At 38.4% G+C, this 18,870-nt stretch overlaps 1 protein-coding gene across 1 annotated transcript in view; it reads right to left on the reverse strand.

The window, feature by feature from the left end:
* Window positions 1-14,218: 14,218 nt before the first annotated feature.
* The window catches only part of LOC124794638 (juvenile hormone esterase-like), a 516,675-nt gene continuing 512,023 nt past the window's right edge, over window positions 14,219-18,870 (reverse strand). Inside the window, exon 13 of the mRNA XM_047258150.1 lies at window positions 14,219-14,699. The gene's annotated coding sequence lies outside the window, so the exon portion shown is untranslated. The remainder of the gene's footprint in view (window positions 14,700-18,870) is intronic.

Below are 18,870 nucleotides of genomic sequence, written 5' to 3' on the forward strand. Positions count from 1 at the left end.
TGCATGTCGTCATATAATATGAAAGGCTTATTGCAATAGTGGTACAAGTCCATTACCTCCACTTTTCTGTCTATAATGCTTCTGAAATTAATGATCCAAGCAAACATAAATGAAGGTTCATCTCTAGCAAGAAGCCATATGCTTGAATATTTCTGGTATCTCAACTGCAGATTTTTCAGCGCTCATTTAACTTTACGACTCTGTGTTTCAAAATGAACAAAAATGGACTTGTACCACTATTGAAATAAGCCCTTCATACGCACACATAGCACATCGATCTCGTGAGGCACAAGGCTCTCATTACGAAGTACGTCCGTCGGTCAACATATGGCACTAGGAAAAGTATGTTAACTGCGCTTTTTAGTTGCTACTTGCGACTCTTAGTTGCGATTTGTCACAGAAATCGCAGTTTGAGTCGGTAGCGAATAGCGTAGTATGAACTTTGCTCAACAGATGGCAGTGCTAACTGCGCTTTTTAGTTGCTACTTGCGACTCTTAGTTGCGACTTGTCACGGAAATCGCAGTAGACTCAATAGTGTATCGCAGAGATGGGCGTAGTACAAACTTTGACCCACAGATGGCACTGTTAACCGCGCTTTCTAGTTGCTACTTGCGACTCTTAGTTGCGACTTGTCACGGAAATCGCAGTTAGACTCGATACCGTATCGCAGAGATGGACGTAGTACGAACTTCGGCCAAGAGATGGCACTGTTAACTGCGCTTTTTAGTTGCTACTTGCGACTCTTAGTTGCGACTTGTCACGGAAATCGCAGTTGGACTCCATAGCGTACCGCAGAGATGGACGAGGTACGAACTTTGGCCAACAGATTCCACTGTTAACCGCGCTTTTTAGATGCTACTTGCGACTCTTAGTTGCGACTTGTCACTGAAATCGCAGAAAGCAGTGCTAAATTCGATCAATAGATGGTTCACGTCTTTGAATGTGAAATACTACTTGCGACTGCTAACTGTGACTGAAATCGCAGTTAGATTCTGTAAAGTTCATGGAGGTAAAAATAAGAAGAGTTGTCATGACGTCACAAACTTGAAGCCGACCCAGGAGAAGGTCCGCCATGTTAGCTACCCCAAAACATTCGCTTCTGGTGGTTTGATTCCGTGTAGTCGTGAAGTGTTTTGATAAAAAATGCCGGGCTTGCGTCGCTCACGGGTGTACTAACCGTTCTGATTGTAGTCTTAAGTTTAAACAAATCACATTTCATTCGTAAGTGGACTTATTTAAGCGCTATTTTCTTATATATACTTGAAATTCTGATGCACTGTAAAGTTTTACAGTATGATTTTATTTCTGTGATTTAACTTTAGATTTCTATCAATGCAAGGCGAAGAGCTGTCTGGAAGTGAGCATTACACTTGGTTTTCACTGTGTGGTTATTCTGAAGTAACTGAAAAGTCCTGGCAAGAAATATCCTAGAAATGGGGACTAATGTTTTAAAATGCAATAATTTAATATAAAACTAATGTAACTACATGTAGTTAATTAAATCTTCAGTAAAATGTGTGGAACACCTGTTACAGTGGTTAAATTATAAGTACTTAAATGGTTACGAATTTGTTAAAGCAAAGTCCCCTATCGAAGTCCAGGCTTAGATCATTACATTAATCACTGTGTTGTCGTATTACCCTGTAAATTTCTGTTCTTTGCCACGCTGAATGTCATTTGGTAGGTACAATTTAAAAAGAAAGCAGATGTGGAAATTGCAATGGGCCTGACAATCTTAAATTCAGTTCTATTCCTTCGTAATTTAACATATTTTTCACTTTGTTGACATGACAGCTGGCTTGTTTATATCATCCCTGCATACATCTATGGGACACCAAAGGAAATAAGGTAAGTTTCTTGCAAACGTGAACATTTAAAATTTGCATTTGACTTGAAAATGCAACGAATACAAATCGGTGCCTCTAAACTATCAATCATTGTTTTTGGAGTTCTGGCTTTATCAATTATCGACACAAACACAATGAAAGTGAATAGAAATGGATTACAAAAGCACGCCTTTCATAGCACATACGTCTCTTCTCGGTTATTCTAAGTGTATAAACAAAAAGGAATTACAGTACTGAGGCAAGAAGCGTAATATTTTTACGTATTACTGTATCGAATACGCATTTAAGACCAGAAAAACGTTTGAAGTTGCGTTCCTTATGCTGTGTTGTTCACTAAAACCGAGTAACATTTACTATATAAAACAAATATCACGTGCACACGACATAAATAACGAACAAGAAGCAATTGTAAACACTCGTCTGCTAATGTTTTGGGGGATCCAAGATGGCGGCAGGCCCCGCCCACTGCCTTCAAAACAACGTACAGCGCAAGTCTGTAGCGCCATCTCCCCTTATTCTATCTCCATGGTAAAGTTGCTACTGTGATATCTGTGACTTCTCAGTCACTGTGATTTCTAAAGGCCCGTCCACACGCAACGATCTGTCTGCGCAAATGTCTGCGCACATCACATCTGCGCAGACAGATCGTTGCGTGTGGACAGAAGATTTGCACCAACCTTAGGTGTGTGCAAACCTGGAAGTTGGAGTTGGAGGTTTGAGCGAAACCTCTCAAATCTGTGGGTTTAAACCACATCTGCGCAGACAAGTTGGAGCGTGTGGACAGGAGATCGCCGCAAATCTGGCGCGAAACAGCTGTTTGCTCAGTCTAGTGTTTGTATTTGTGCGCACAGGGCTTTAAAATGGTTGATACTCGTCAGTGTTCTCGAGAGTTTGTAAGTGAATTCATTGAAATATACAGAAACCACCCATGTTTGTGGAAGATTAAAAGTAAAGAATATAGTGACCGAGGCAAAAAGACAGCAGCATACAATGCTATACTTGAAAAATTGCGGGCAGTTGACGCCTCGCAAACAGAGAAACTGTAATAAAAAAAAATTGGTTGCGAACTGTTTACCGAAAAGAGTTATCCAAAGTTCAGAAATCTAGAAGATCTGGTGAAGGATTAGATCAAGTATAGCAGCCAACGTTATGGTATTTTGATCTGCTTGGCTTTCTTACTGATCAAGAAACGCCAAGACCAAGCAGGAGTACAATTGAAGACGAAATTGGAGTGTCAATGTGCGAGGAAACGGAACGCGAGGTAATGTAAAACAATATATTTCACATGCGTTTATCAAAAGTCTATTCAAAAGAATATATTTGTGTGAAAACATAATAGAAAATTAACTACTGTTATAAAAAGAACTCATCCTTCAAGACAGCGTAAATAGCTTCACATGTGTTGGGTATTATTTCACTCAACGCTTTTTTCGATATTGCAGTTGAAAATTCCAAATCCTTGTAGCTCCTTCCTGTTGCTAGGAATCTTAATGTTACCGCCAGCCGTTCATGAGGAGAAATTGCACTTCTCATACAAGTACTTTTTCTCATATGAGGGGTTACAAGCTTTAAGAGATAATTATAAGTTTCGACATCCATCTGCAAATAATTTTGCCAGTCGTTAGGTTCGCTCTGCAACTCTCGCAGTAAATTTACGTGAGAAAACTACTTTCGCTTTAGCAGCCACTGTCTACACCAATTTGACCGCTTTCTCTGTTTCCTACGGTTGGTCTGAATGCTTTTTTGCAACACAATTTGCGAACACAGACCACAACAGAACTTCGTCCATTTCTATATTTCAAAATAACTGAATTAAATTTTTGACGTTTACGGGGAGCGTAGTCGCTGATGTTTCTTTTCTACACCGACAGATGGCGGGCGAGTAGTAGATTGGGGTTTGTGTCGTGTGAACACACCACATTTGCAGCGATCTTTTGCATGTACAGACATCTGCGCCGATGTCTGCGCAGACAGATCGTTGCGTGTGGACCGGGCTTAACAGATACGCGATTTCCTGCCCACCACTAGCAGTTAGCCTCCGGACTTATATCTGTGTAGAAGCTAAGTGTGAGTAAATCTGTATCTGAGAGAATTCTAGTTGTTTACCTCCAACTATTCCATATTCCCTCACATGATGAGATGTGCTAGTGTTATATCAGACCCACTCTCACACATCATAAACATATCATTTTCAGAAGGTGTCTTTCCACAACGATTAAAAATTGCAAAAGTAAAACCATTGTATAAAAAGGGCAATATACATGAAGTGGGAAACTATAGACCAATAGCTTTATTATCGGTATTTTCAAAAGTAATAGAGACAGTCATGAAAAACAGAATTACAAATTACCTCGAGAAATTCAATCTATTGTCTGTAAACCAACACGGCTTTCGCAGAGGAATGAGTACAGAGTCAGCCATCACCCAATTCATTGAAAATATTGTAACGGGGGTAGATAAGAACAACAGTACAATAGGAATAAATTTGGACCTCTCAAAGGCATTCGATACTGTCCAACATCATATCCTGCTAGACAAATTAGAATATGTCGGTATACGAGGAGTAGCTAAAAAGTGGTTTCAGTCATATCTCTATTATAGGAAACAGGTAGTAGAAATTGCAACAACAAACAGTAAAAACCAAAGTATTGTTTACAGATCGGATATTCAGACTGTGCCAATAGGGGTACCACAGGGGAGTGTTCTAGGACCTCTCCTATTTCTTCTTTACATAAATGATATCAAGATTCCAGTAAATGGTACTCATATAACCCTGTTTGCGGATGACACAAACATTGTAGTAACTGACATAAACCGGGTATTGCCAACATCTGCAACCAGAGTTATAGAATATTTGCAAAATTGGTTTGAAGTGAACAAATTAACCATAAATATCTCTAAAACTAATTATATCCATTACAGGAAAGCAAAGTCACACTCTGATCTAGATCTTAGAATACAAAATAAGGAAATTGTGAGAGTTGCTACCACAAAATTCTTAGGTGTACATATAGATGAAAATTTAGACTGGAAATCCCATATCCTGTATCTCTCGCGTAAGTTAAGCTCTGCTTGCTTTGCTTTACGCGTTATTAGCTTTGTATGTAGTAGGGAATGTAGCAGAGCTGTTTACTTTGCTTATATACATTCTGCTATTACCTATGGCCTCATCTTCTGGGGTCATAGTAAGAAAAATCTCAAAACCATCTTCACTCTACAAAAACGAGCTGTTAGAATAATTACCAACAGTTCAAGGCTAACTCCTTCAAAGCAATTATTTAAACAGCTGAATATTCTACCCCTACCATGCCTCTATATACAGAAAAGCGTAATTCATGTAAAACGAAATATTAACAATTTCCAATCCAACTCGGATCTACATACTTACAACACAAGAAAGTGCAATGACATTCATATAAAAAGAGTTAACAAGGCTTTGGCGCAGAAACAAACAAACATACAAGGAAGCAGATTGTATAACAAACTACTGGTAAAGATAAAAGAAATAAAAAAATTGTCTTCATTTAAAGAAGCAGTATTCATATTTTTAATGACCAACTGCTATTATAGTGTAAAAGAATACCTGGAATAGCTTCATACTAAACAATTATAGTGATGTACTCTGTGCCAATAGTAATTTTTATCTGACTGTTGCTATGATCTAAATAAATAATATGTACAAAAGTGCTAGAATTGTATGTGTTATATCTAAATGTCAACTGTGTATTCCATGTAAAAAGTCTTTCTCATACATCAATGTAAATAATCATAGTTGTACATGCTATTTCAATGTGGTCTGATGTTATGTAGTCCACTATGCACATCTGTATTTTGTATAGTATTGTTCACCCTATATGTGTGTATATATATATATATATACTATGTATTTTTTGACAAAATCCATGCAATGTAAATTGTCTCTGGATGAATAAACTACTACTACTACTACTACTAGTAATCAAAATGGTAACAATTATTATCAGTAATAACATAATAAAGCAAAAGGTACAATTTTCATTTCGGAAAGCAACATAGTTGCAGCAAAAACAGAAAGGAAAGGAAAAAGAAGTTATATGTATCTGTTCCACAAAAAAAGAATGTTGTAGAAACAAGATATTTTCTACCATATACAAAGAAGTATGTAGTTACAGTCTTTCATACAATTTTGTGCAAACAATTTAAATCTAGTAACTTATTATTTTTGCTTGTGTTATGTTACTCTTCTACATGGGGTAAATAAGTCATGAGTTGTATTTTATTACGTTATTTTATGAGAAGTACTTGGTTTATTTTTTTTATACAGTGTTATCTGTCAGTGTTTAGAGTAAACTTTAAGTGAAAGTCTCAATCACTTCTTGAACATTTATTCAGTTCTCAGTACAATTTTCTTTGCAGTATGTAATAAACTGAATGTCGTAATGTGGGATTTGAAATCTGTAAGATGGTTATGAGGAAATGAATGTTATGCTAATGTCTTGATGATGAAAAAGTAGGAAATTTATAAGCTGTCAGCTCAGTTATTACTGTGGTGTCTTTGTGAGGGAAAAGCACAATGGAGAGTGCTGTTTTTCAGACCTATGTGAAATTAATGATTAACATTTTTTTCTTGGTGTGTAACATGTTGTACTATTATGAACAGAATACAAGAATTACAATGCAGATCAGTTTTTTTATTTGAGGCATATTGATGGTATTATAACGTTCTGTGAAATATTTTATGATGTTGATGAGGTTTATGTTGAGATGAAATACTGTGAGAGATGAAGGTTTATTATACTGTAAGCTATAATGAGTACCTAAAGTTTATGAGGTTTTTTTAACACATGTTAAGGAAATGCAATAATAGGGATTATTGGTGCTCTGTTTTGTAATGCATTGTGCTTTTGTTTATGATGATATGCTCTAGAAAATCCTGAGAAATGACTACAAAGAAGTTAGGAAAAATGATGTTGAGTATTAGCCTTTGATTATATGATTGCTGTTTATGAAAGCTTAAGCTGGATATGATTTCTTGAAAATGTCTGAATTTTATTTAACATCTGTAGGAATGGTAAACTTGGTGGTAAGGCATTGTAAAATGTTCTTACAAAGATATTTCGTTGGTGTTATGAGAAAAGGGATAAGTTCCTAACTAAGCACATTAATTATGTCCTGTTTTCTAAAGTATTCTGGTATATTTTATTTGTAAACACATCAAATAACCCTATATGGACTAAGATGTTTTATTTTCATCATAGGGCATTACCAATCAATGATATTCCACCTATTAAAGACAGATTTATAAATATTAGTATGCAGACATTCTTATAAAATACAAGTTCTACTGTCATGTTAATATGATAAAATCTCTGTTATGTGTACCATCCTTTTGCTTATCCCATATACACTGAAGTGCCAAAGAAAATGTTATAGGCATGCATATTCAAAAGTAGAGAGATGTAAACAGGCAAAATACAACACTGCATTCAGCGATGCCTATATAAGACAACAAGTGTCTGGTGCAGTTATTAGATCAGTTACTGCTGCTACAATTGCAGGTTATCAAGATTTAAGTGAGTGTGAAAGTGGTGTTATAGTTGGCACACAAGCGATGGGACAAAGCATCTCCGAGCTTATAGTTGGTGCACGAGCGATGGGACAAAGCATCTCCAAGGTTGCGGTGAAATGCGGATTTTCCCATATGATGATTTCACAAGTGTACTGTGAATGTCAGGAATCCAGTAAAACATCAAATCTCTGACATCACTGCAGCTGGAAAAAGATCCTGCGAGAACAGGGCCAATGACGACTGAAGAGAATCATTCAAAATGACAGAAGTGCAACCCTTCCACAAATTGCTGCAGATTTCAGTGCTGGACCACCAACAAGTGCCAGCATGCAACTATTCAATGAAACATTATCAATATGGGCTTTTAGAGCTGAAGGCCCACTCGTGAACTCTTGATGACTGCATGACACAAAGTTTATGCCCCACCTGGGCCCATCAACACTGACTTTGGCCTGTTGATCACTGGAAACATGTTGCCTGATCAGACGAGTCTTGTTTCAAATTGTATTAAGTGGATGGACGTGTGTGGGTATGGAGACAACCTCATCAATCCGTGGACCTTGCATGTCAGCAGGGGATTGTTCAAGCTGGTGGAAGCTCTGTAATGGTGTGGGACATGTGCCGTTGGAGTGATATGGGACCCCTGATACATCTAGATATGACTCTGACAGGTGACACGTACATCCTGTCTGATTACCTGCATCCAATTCATGTTCATTGTGGATTCCAATACCCCACATGTCCAGAATTACTACATTGTGGCTCCAGGAACACCCTTCTCAGTTTAAACACTTCCGCTGGCCACCAAACTTCCCAGACATGAACATTATTGAGTATATCTGGGATGCCTTGCAGCGTACTATTCAGAAGAGATCTTCATCCCCCTCATACTCTTATGGATTCATGGACAGCCCTGCAGGTTTCATGGTGTCAGTTCCTTTCAGCACTACTTCAGACGTTAGTTGAGTCCATGTCACATAATGTTGTGGCACTTCTGTGTGCTTACAGGGGCCCTACAGGATATCAGGCAGGGGAACCAGTTTCTTTGGCCCTTCAGTGTATGTTATATGATATTTGGTAATAATTTGAGAGTGACAAAATAGGTAAAAGGTTAGACTTTGAAATCGTTTCTGACAATTTGTGAGTATCTCACCCACCCCGGCATCTGAGCCACCACTCGTCACTGAGGGTTTTATGTGGAAAGATGTGAAACAGGACTGTCAAACATGGGCACACAGCTGCATTTCCTGTCAACAGAACAAAATAAGACGTCACCCCTCTCCACCACTTGGCACGTTCGACATCCCTAAGGGACGTTTCCGTCATGTAGATATATACCTTATCAGTCCCCTGCTCCATCGGAGGGCCACAGGTATATCCTGTCTACAATTGACCAAATGTCTCGTTGGGTGGAAGCTGTCACCTTACCCAGCATCACAGCAGAAACTGTGGCCAAAGGATTCGTTGCTTGTCCACCATCACAACTGACCAGGGTCGACAGTTCGAATCTGCGCTTTTTACAATTCTCTGTAATCTTTGCAGTATTAAAAAGATCCATACAACAGCCTACCACCTGCAAAGCAACAGGTTGGTGGAACGATGGCACCGCACCCTTAAAATTGCACTCAGGTCCCTCGACTGTCTCTGGTCCGAGGCACTTCCTTAGGTGTTGCTGGGCCTACGTTCTACATTTAAAACAGATTTACATGCGGTGATTTCTGAATTCATTTTTGGCAAAAACCCGGTTCACCTGGGAAACTAATTCTCCTCTAAGATCCCAGGGATTCCCCCTCCTTCCCTGACTTTATCAGTAGGATGCGTGCACACTTTAGAAACATCTGGCTACACCCACCTGTCAGCCATTCCCTACCTGACACTAATGTGCTGACCACACTCAGCACTTGCTCACACATCATGCTCAGGGATGGCTCTGTCACACAACCCTTACAACCCCCTTGCCTCAGCCCCTTCGAAGTACTCCAGAGGGGTGAGATGACGTTCGACATTATGATAAAAAATCGCCCACAAGCTATTTCTCTACACAGGCTCAGTCCTGCCTTCGTAGACTCCGACACCCCTCTGCCATCCAAGTCAGACTGCCTGAGCACATGTACTTTTGATGAATCTGCTAACAAGTCTGTTCAACCAACGGTTGGGTTTTCTCCATCCAACGAGTCACCACTGCAGTTCACGGGTTCCTCAGGCATGTCATCATCATCCCCACTCACAGGTTTTGAAGACATTTTAGGTAATAGAGATGCAGATGCCCTGTCCTTTGTTTTGTGCTGCAATGTACCACCTGACCGCGTCGACGATGTGTCGATTATGGTGTTACAAAATCAAGTGCTTGTACTGCTCACGGACAGCACAGACCCGACCCTCACTGAGGAACTCAGTGTTAAGATAGTGCACAGCTTGTCCCTCCCACAAAAGTGCGACCCATCATGTGTTCAAGCTTTCATTTTTTCGGATGACTCCCTATGCCTTTGGGGAAGGCATGCTCACACACTGCCTCCTCTCCCATACCGCTACTCCCAAGTTGGCTGATGCATCATTCCCCCCCCCCCCCCCCCCCCCCCACTGATTTTCAGATTATTAGTTGGACTGGCAGCCACCCACTGCGGCTTTGCACTCTGACCCAATGGAAATGGAGCTTGCAGTTGTGCGCCTGCCGCCTCGCACCACTCACGCCGACGCTGACACCCACATGATCCCCCCCCTCAGGGCACATAGGCCATACTCTGTACTACAGGGATGGAGGGGGGGGGGGGCTGTGCGGTGTCGATAGGTCACATTGACCACACAAATTACAATCTTTGGAACATTAACTGCTCTGACAAGCTGCCATGTTTAATTCAGTCTGCCTTCGTACTTCATGCAATGTTCATGTGTATCAGTGTTTATGGTAAAATATATGTGTATATAGAAAACTTGGGAATTGTTTATTATGTATATTACTATCTGTATCCAGAATCCCATACACTTATCCTAGTAGTGTAGAAATAAGCATTGTTAAACCAGTGAATAAGAAGGGGAGTACAAAATAGGTTTCAAACCACCGCCCAGTATCATTGATCCCTGCCTTCAGTAAGGTTTCTGAAATGGTTATCCTTTCTCAGCTCTGTGCTTATCTCACAAAGAACAAATTTTTAGCAGAAACACAGCATGGCTTTAGGAAAGATTGCTGCAGAACTACTGCAGTTGCTGAATTTCTCCACAAATCCTCTTAGATCAAGGTACAAAGATAGCAGGCATATTCTTATATTGTTCCAAAGCCTTTGACTCAGTCAATCATGGGTTACTCATTAAGAAATCGAAGGCTTACAACATCAAGGACTCATCTATGCAATTACTGACCACATACTTGACAAATCACAAATAGTGTACTGAACTTTCACGTAAAATAGATAATAAGGTAATTGATTTCCAGTCTACTAAAAATACAGTTATCCAGAGGGTACTGCACGGATTGGTCCTTGGTCCTTTTCTCTTCTTAGTTTATGGCAATGACATGAAACAACCCTTCCACTCACATCTAGTAACCTATGCTGCTGATGCCTCCCTCTTAAATCATGAGAAAGACTTTCAGTTGTTACACTCAACTGCAGCTAAGAGTGTGACAGAAGGTCTAAACACCCACATCAGTAAATCCCAGTTATCAACAGTTAAAACAACTGTTTCTAAAGAGGCTGAAAGAAAAAATATTTGCAGGATTACATTAGCAGAAATAGATAACATTAAATTCCTTGGTGTCCAACAGGACAAAAATCTCCACTGGGTAAACCACATTATCTCTGTATGTAAGAAAATCAGCAGTAGCTTGTATCTGATAAGTCAGCTGAGAAAAATGGTCCCAAGTCAAACACTAAAAATTGTTTATTATGAAACAGTTTATCCATTTCTTAATTCTGGTATTGAACTGCGGGTTGTGTGGCAGACCTGCACCTGAATAGAATATTAGTATTACAGAAAAGAGCCATTAGGTTAATGCGTGGACTGAAGTCCACAGAGTATTGTCTTGAAACCTTTGTCCAACATAAATATTTAACAATATATTCTTTGTATTTGTATAAACTTATTAAATTTTTCTGAATAGTAAAAATGAAGTAAATAAGTGCGGATACACATAATTGTGATACTAGAAGTAAAGGTAACTACTTCAGGCAGAGGACAAACCAAAATAAACGTCTATAGTCCTTTTTTATGGGCAGATATGGTTCAACAAGGGTCACATGCTTTGAAAACTTGTTAACCAAAGCTGTTCCACAGGGAAAAGCGTTCTTAGTATATAAATATTTATATTCACTCAGTGAATTGTAATCTATTTGCCTCCCATTGAAACATGTAACATAATTAGAATATTAAGATGAATGTATGTACCACTACTGTATGTGTTATTTATATCAGTCTACTCAATCTATGTGTGATGTGTGCAAAAGTCATCAGCTCGATGATGTAAATAAATAAATACAAGTTTTGTGGGTTTGGTGATATAGTCAATCAATAGATAATTTAATATCCAGTCAAAATAATGCAGAAAGTTGTACTTACTACTTCAACCAACATAGTCCAGGACCTAATTCTGACTGAGAGAAATCACATATGGGGTTCCCCGAGGCTCAATCTTAGAGCCACTTTTATTCCTCATGTACGTAAATGATCTCCCATATAATATACAACAAGCAGAATTAGTTCTTTCTGCTGATGACACTAGATTGTAATCAATTCAAACATACATACAGAAACAGAAGCAATGATAAACAAAGTTCTTAAAAGTATCATTGGCTGCTTATATGTGAATGGTCTCACAATCAATTTCAAAAAGACACAACATATTCAGTTCTTCAGATCAAGGGCTACTACACTAATGAGAAGTGTAAAACATGGAAAGGAAATTATAAATAGGATGGAAGCTTCAATATTCTTAAGTGTCCAAATTGATATGAATTTGAATTGGGAAAATACATTTTAGGACTCCTGAAATAGCTTAGTTTAGCCACATTTGCATATTGTAATTCTTGGGAAGAGAGAAATTCGTAAGTGACATATTTTTCATTTTTTCATTAATAATGTCATATGTAATAATGTTAAGGGATAACTCATCTTTAAGAAAGAAAGTCTTCATTGTGCAAAAATGTGCTATAAGGATAATATAAAGTGCTAACTCACAATCATCTCTTAGACACATGTTTAAGGAATTGGGCATTCTGACTATTGCTTCACAGTATATTTATTCTCTAATGAAATTCGTTGTAAATAATCTGCTAAAGTTCAAATGGAACCATGATGTACATAATTACATAAGCAGAAGGAAAAATGAGGTTCATTACGCCACATTAAGGTTGCCTTTCGCCTAAAAAGAGGCACACAATGCTGCGACAAAAATATTTGATGACTTATCCAGTGATATAAAATGTCTGACAGACAGCAAAGTAAAATTTAAAAACAAACTGGGAAGGTTTCTCCTTGACAACTCCTTCTATCCTGTAGAAGAATTTCTATTACTGTAAAGGCAGTGGTTAGACTTACTAACTCATGACATCTGTATATCTATTTTTTTTTTTGGGGGGGGGGGGGGGGAATATAAATGATAAGAATGTTACCACATGTACAAATTAATTTGTGATGTGAATGTTATGTAACTAATTCCAATTCATTACAATCTATCATGCAAAATTACCCAGGGAGCACAAAACTAACTAACTAACTAAGTATTAAGTCAGCACACCATGTTGTGAGGTGTGCCTTTCCCCCAGTTGGATTAACCATTCTTCCTTTCTGGTACACTCATATCTACATCTTTTGTGTCTGGGTTCTGTCCAATTTTTGGTCATATTTCTTTCCCATTTAGGTTTATGTCCTTAAATTCAAGGAGTCACTTAAAAAATTGTTTCATATAGGATCTTGTCTCATTAAATATGTCTTTTTCACTTTATTACTAAAAACATGAGGTACGTATAAGCAATCTGCATGAATAAGGAATAAAAAAGGTCCCCCAACATAAGTTAGCAAAAATTGAAACATAGGTTTTGCAAAATAAAATAAATTTTCAAGATTTTAAACATGGCTGCAACAGCAACTGTTGAAATTCTTCACGATAAAGCTTAGTGCTTTCACACTCTTGTCTCGATAGTTCATAGGCGAAGTAATGGAGCTAAACTGTTCGCTTTGACCCTGTGCCTATAGTCATGTTGTACAAATGGAGAAGATGTCTTAATTATTGACGACACCTTTGGCACAATTGTTTTATTAATCTCCATTGCATGATGTAATTTTAGATTTTTTACTTCTGATGAAGGTATATTTATATGTACCGAAACCTTGGTCAAGAATTTTAATAAAATTTTTGTCCTGCAACTGTTTTTGGCTGTCATCCTTTATCGTGAAAATAAATTTTGAGAACTGCACTAATTTAATTTTAATTCAAAGACAGTTAAGTGATCATGTTTCAGAGCAGATCATTGGAATATCTAAACCAGCTTCCATTCTTTTCATTGTAAATTCTCTGTATGATATTATACTGATAGCTACATACATTTCTGATATATGGCGATGTTGTATTTAATGAAAAATCATTTTGTTACAGGTATAGACACAAGACTTAATGGCATATTACAATAGAATATTTTGTCTGTTCTTTACATGTGTGACCACTGACTATAACAAGGAGCAGACTGAGCTACAATAAAGTGTGTTAGTGAAGTGTTTGAAGAACAAACTGTGAGTCAAAAGTTTGAAAAGTATATTGTTGTACATTTTTGCAAAAGATTGTAAGACTGTTTCTTGTCTAAAGTATCTACTGAAAATACAAACTCTAATAAGAACAATTTGTAAAATGTAAAAATTATATATTTGTGTCAAAAGATGTTTTAGCATACAAGGTGTTTTCACAAAGAAAATAATCTTCTGATATAACACCTTTATTGCTTATTGTAAAACATCTGAAGTGCTGTTTCCCTCAAAATGGTCCTCTCTACTGGCAATCATTTCTTCCACTTTTGGAGAGCCTCCTGGAATGTGTCTTTTGGATGGTGCACAGGTCTCTTATCACGATGTCTGGATTGTCCTCTAGGTTTGGCGATGTTGTCTTTTCAACATAGTCTCAAGTCTTGCAAACAGGAAAAAGTCTGCTGAGACCAGATCAAGAGAATATAGTGAATGGGGCACAACAGGAACATGATGTCCTTCTGGACAGCTGTGGACAAGGAGTGACACATGAGCAGGTGCACTGTCATGATGCAACATCAAAGTCCGTGTTTTCCTCAATTCAGGCCTACAGTCATGTTCACTTTGGCAGCAACATCTGGAACAATTAAAGGATGGTTTCCATTAATCACAGCATGAACTCTCTTGATGCAGTAATTGTCTACTGATGTGGAATGTTGTCCAGTCCTGGAATCATCACTGACCAACATTCATACCTGTTGAAAATGCATAAACCACTCATGGCACTGTGTGTAATTTATACAGTCCTCCCTACATGATTGGCTAAACAACTGCAATGTTTCTATGAAAGTTTTGCCAAGTTTTCGCAATATTTCACATACACGCATGTTGTTCTTGAAGTCTTTCATTGTCTCTTTCGTACTAATCCAATGAGCAGCTTGTAAATATGTTTACTTCAGCAGCTGTAGCTCACTTGCTAACAGTAAGAGAAAAATGTGACAAATGGCAGAGTGTTGGCTACACCAGCTGCTATGTGCACTCAGTAGCTGCCACAAAGAATTAAGTGTTTGGTAGATGATGATCTCCTGTTTAAAAAAACCTTAACGCAGTTCCTATTGCAAGGACCATTTTATACATTAGAAGAGTTCCTGAACTACAGTGTTTAACATTTCTTGTGTTGTAAATTGCAAATGTATGCCCAAATTTGTATTTGTAATACCGAATATTTTTATTGTAAACATATATTTTGCAATATTTATTTCTCTGTAACATTATTTTGTAATCTTTATCCATCTCTAAAATGTATTTTGTAGTGGGACCTAAGTTACTGTTTACTGTTTTTTGTTTTGTAATCTCTATCTATCTCTAAAATGTATTTTTTTGTAGTGGAACCTAAGTTACCGTTTACTGTTTTTGTTTTGTTTTATGTATCACCATAAATTCTGGCCAAAAGCTTGTAAAATTGACATGTTCTATATCCTGTGATAGTGTCACAACGTGGATCACTGGAACAAGAGATAAATAAATAAATAAATAAAATAAATAAAAAAACAAACTCCCTCTGCTGGTTGGTGCACTATTTCAAAAATTCAGTTTCTTTTTGAATGCACCTCATGTATCTCATATGCATATGTGATACCCCGAAGTCATAGCTTACAAAAATTTTACATTCTTTTATTTGTGATTTAAGTTTAAATATTTGTAGCTAACTGTCTAGACACTGGATGATGTAGTCAGCTATTTGGCAATAACTGCCTGTATAACACAATGTGGGAATTATGTGATATAGCATGGTGGATTCTTCCTGTTTGTTATGTTTCTTTTACTCCATAAATAACCAATTTTTTGCCATAAGAAGGACAGTGTTTTTCCCGGTTATATTTCAAATTACTTTATTGTGCACTACCAGCTGTGGGTGTAGTTTATTCTCAAGTGCATCTGTAGTAACAGACATTGATATATATGTGCTTGAGAATGTCATCTGAAATACATGCTGATGGATGTATGTACTTCTTCACATTTATTGAGGCTACAGTGCCCACTTAGAAGGAAATGGAATTTTTTGCTTGTTTTTATCCTATTCTCAGTACACATATCTATTGGCATAGGACACTTACATGAAAGTCTCAACTTCTTATTTACACTTAATTTCACTTGAATTTATTGTTCAGGATATCATTCTAGTTGTCCTGTTTACAATGATGTAATTAACTTTCATTATGATACTCATACTTAGAAAATACAATTAACTGATGTTGGTACTAAAGTTCGCAACATGAGCCAATCAGCATATTTGAGAGAAGTGAGCCATACCAGTAAAAGGTCTGACAGTCCCACTTTCCTGTAAAGTGCTTTGGATTATCAGAAAATAATTAATTGAAGACGTAATAAGCATTCTGTATGTGAAAGTACATGCGCCAACATCCACAAAAATGAACAACATTAACGTTTACTAATGTTTGAGAGATTTCTGCAGAGCAGAGTAATGTGCATTTTAACTGAATCATGTTGTGATGAACAAGTTGTGTGGAAAGTCATTGTTACCTAAAAGAGCGATCGTTGAACAAAATGATACTCATTATGGACTGACAAACTTGAATGACTACAGTGTATTTTCTCTATGAGAAAATACTACAGGAATGTGCGAAGTGTAAACTGTGATTTTTTTTTATATAAATGCAAACTGTTTTTTATGCCACAATAGCACAATTAACTTGTAGATGATAACCTGATTTAATGCTCTAACAGATTTTCATAATTGAAAACTGGTGTCCATCATTAATAATCAAAAATTCCAAAGAATAAATGTGTGGTGCTAATGCAAAGTAAGTGGTGATGTCTCATAGATTTTTGGGCAAACACCATCCCACATACATTTACACTTCCAGCTTTGTGGTGATTAAGAATGGTGCTACCTAGGAGTGGCAACATGAATCAGATCTGTATCATTACTCAGTACAATACGTAATTTATCTCACATGGCACACATCTCTACAACTGAGTGACTCTACTGTAGGAATGAGTGGGACTTTTCCTGGTGCCACAGTCATCTATGAGGATGAAATGGAATGTACAGTTGGTGTATACTTCACCTGCTCATAATTATTTATAAAATATAAATATATTCTTTATAAAATTATAATAGACGGAAACATTCCACGTGGGAAAAATATATCTAAAAACAAAGATGATGTAACTTACCAAACAGAAGTGTTGGTATGTTGATAGACACATAAACAAACATAAACACACACACAAAATTCAAGCTTTCGCATCCCCAGTTGCTTCATCAGGAAAGAGGGAAGGAGAGGGAAAGACGAAAGGATGTGGGTTTTAAGGGAGAGGGTAAGGAGTCATTCCAATCCTGGGAGCGGAAAGACTTACCATAGGGGGAAAAAAGGACAGGTATACACTTGCACAACACACATATCCATCCGCACATATACAGACACAAGCATACATATGTAAAGGCAAAGTGTTTGGGCTTTTTCCCCCTAAGGTAAGTCTTTCTGCTCCCGGGATTGGAATGACTCCTTACCCTCTCCCTTAAAACCCACATCCTTTCGTCTTTCCCTCATAGATACACAAACAAACACAAACATACACACAAAATTCAAGCTTTCGCAGCCAATGGTTGCTTCATCAGGAAAGAGGGAAGGAGAGGGAAAGACAAAAGGATGTGGGTTTTAAGGGAGAGGGTAAGGAGTCACTCCAATCCCGGGAGCGGAAAGACTTACCTTAGGGGGAAAAAAGGACAGGTATACACTCGCACACGCACACACATATCCATCTGCACGTACACAGACACAAGCATACATATGTAAAGGCAAAGAGTTTGGGCAGAGATGTCAGTCGAGGCGGAAGTGCAAAGGCAAAGATGTTGTTGAATGACAGGTGAGGTATGAGCGGCGGCAACTTGAAATTAGTGGAGGTTGAGGCCTGGTGGGTAACGAGAAGGGAGGATATACTGAAGGGCAAGTTCCCATCTCCGGAGTTCGGACAGGTTGGTGTTAGTGGGAAGTATCCAGATAACCCGGATAGTGTAACACTGTGCCAAGACATGCTGGCCGTGCACCAAGGCATGTTTAGCCACAGGGTGATCCTCATTACCAACAAACACTGTCTGCCTGTGTCCGTTCATGCGAATGGACAGTTTGTTGCTGGTCATTCCCACATAGAAAGCTTCACAGTGTAGGCAGGTCAGTTGGTAAATCACGTGGGTGCTTTCACACGTGGCTCTGTCTTTGATCGTGTACACCTTCCGGGTTACAGGACTGGAGTAGGTGGTGGTGGGAGGGTGCATGGGACAGGTTTTACACTGGGTGCGGTTACAAGGGTAGGAGCCAGACGGTAGGGAAGGTGGTTTGGGGATTTCATAGGGATTAACTAAGAGGTTACGAAGGTTAGGTGGACGGCGGAAAGACACTCTTGGTGGAGTGGGGAGGATTTCATGAAGGATGGATCTCATTTCAGGGCAGGATTTGAGGAAGTCGTATCCCTGCTGGAGAGCCACATTCAGAGTCTGATCCAGTCCCGGAAAGTATCCTGTCACAAGTGGGGCACTTGTGGGGTTCTTCTGTGGGAGGTTCTGGGTTTGAGGGGATGAGGAAGTGGATCTGCTTCTGTACCAGGTCAGGAGGGTAGTTGCGGGATGCGAAAGCTGTTTTCAGGTTGTTGGTGTAATGGTTCAGGGATTCTGGGCTGGAGCAGATTAGTTTGCCACGAAGACCTAGGCTGTAGGGAAGGGACCGTTTGATGTGGAATGGGTTGCAGCTGTCATAATGGAGGTACTGTTGTTTGTTGGTGGG

Source organism: Schistocerca piceifrons, chromosome 4 (assembly GCF_021461385.2).
Source record: "Schistocerca piceifrons isolate TAMUIC-IGC-003096 chromosome 4, iqSchPice1.1, whole genome shotgun sequence".
NCBI classification, from domain to species: Eukaryota; Metazoa; Arthropoda; class Insecta; order Orthoptera; family Acrididae; genus Schistocerca; species Schistocerca piceifrons.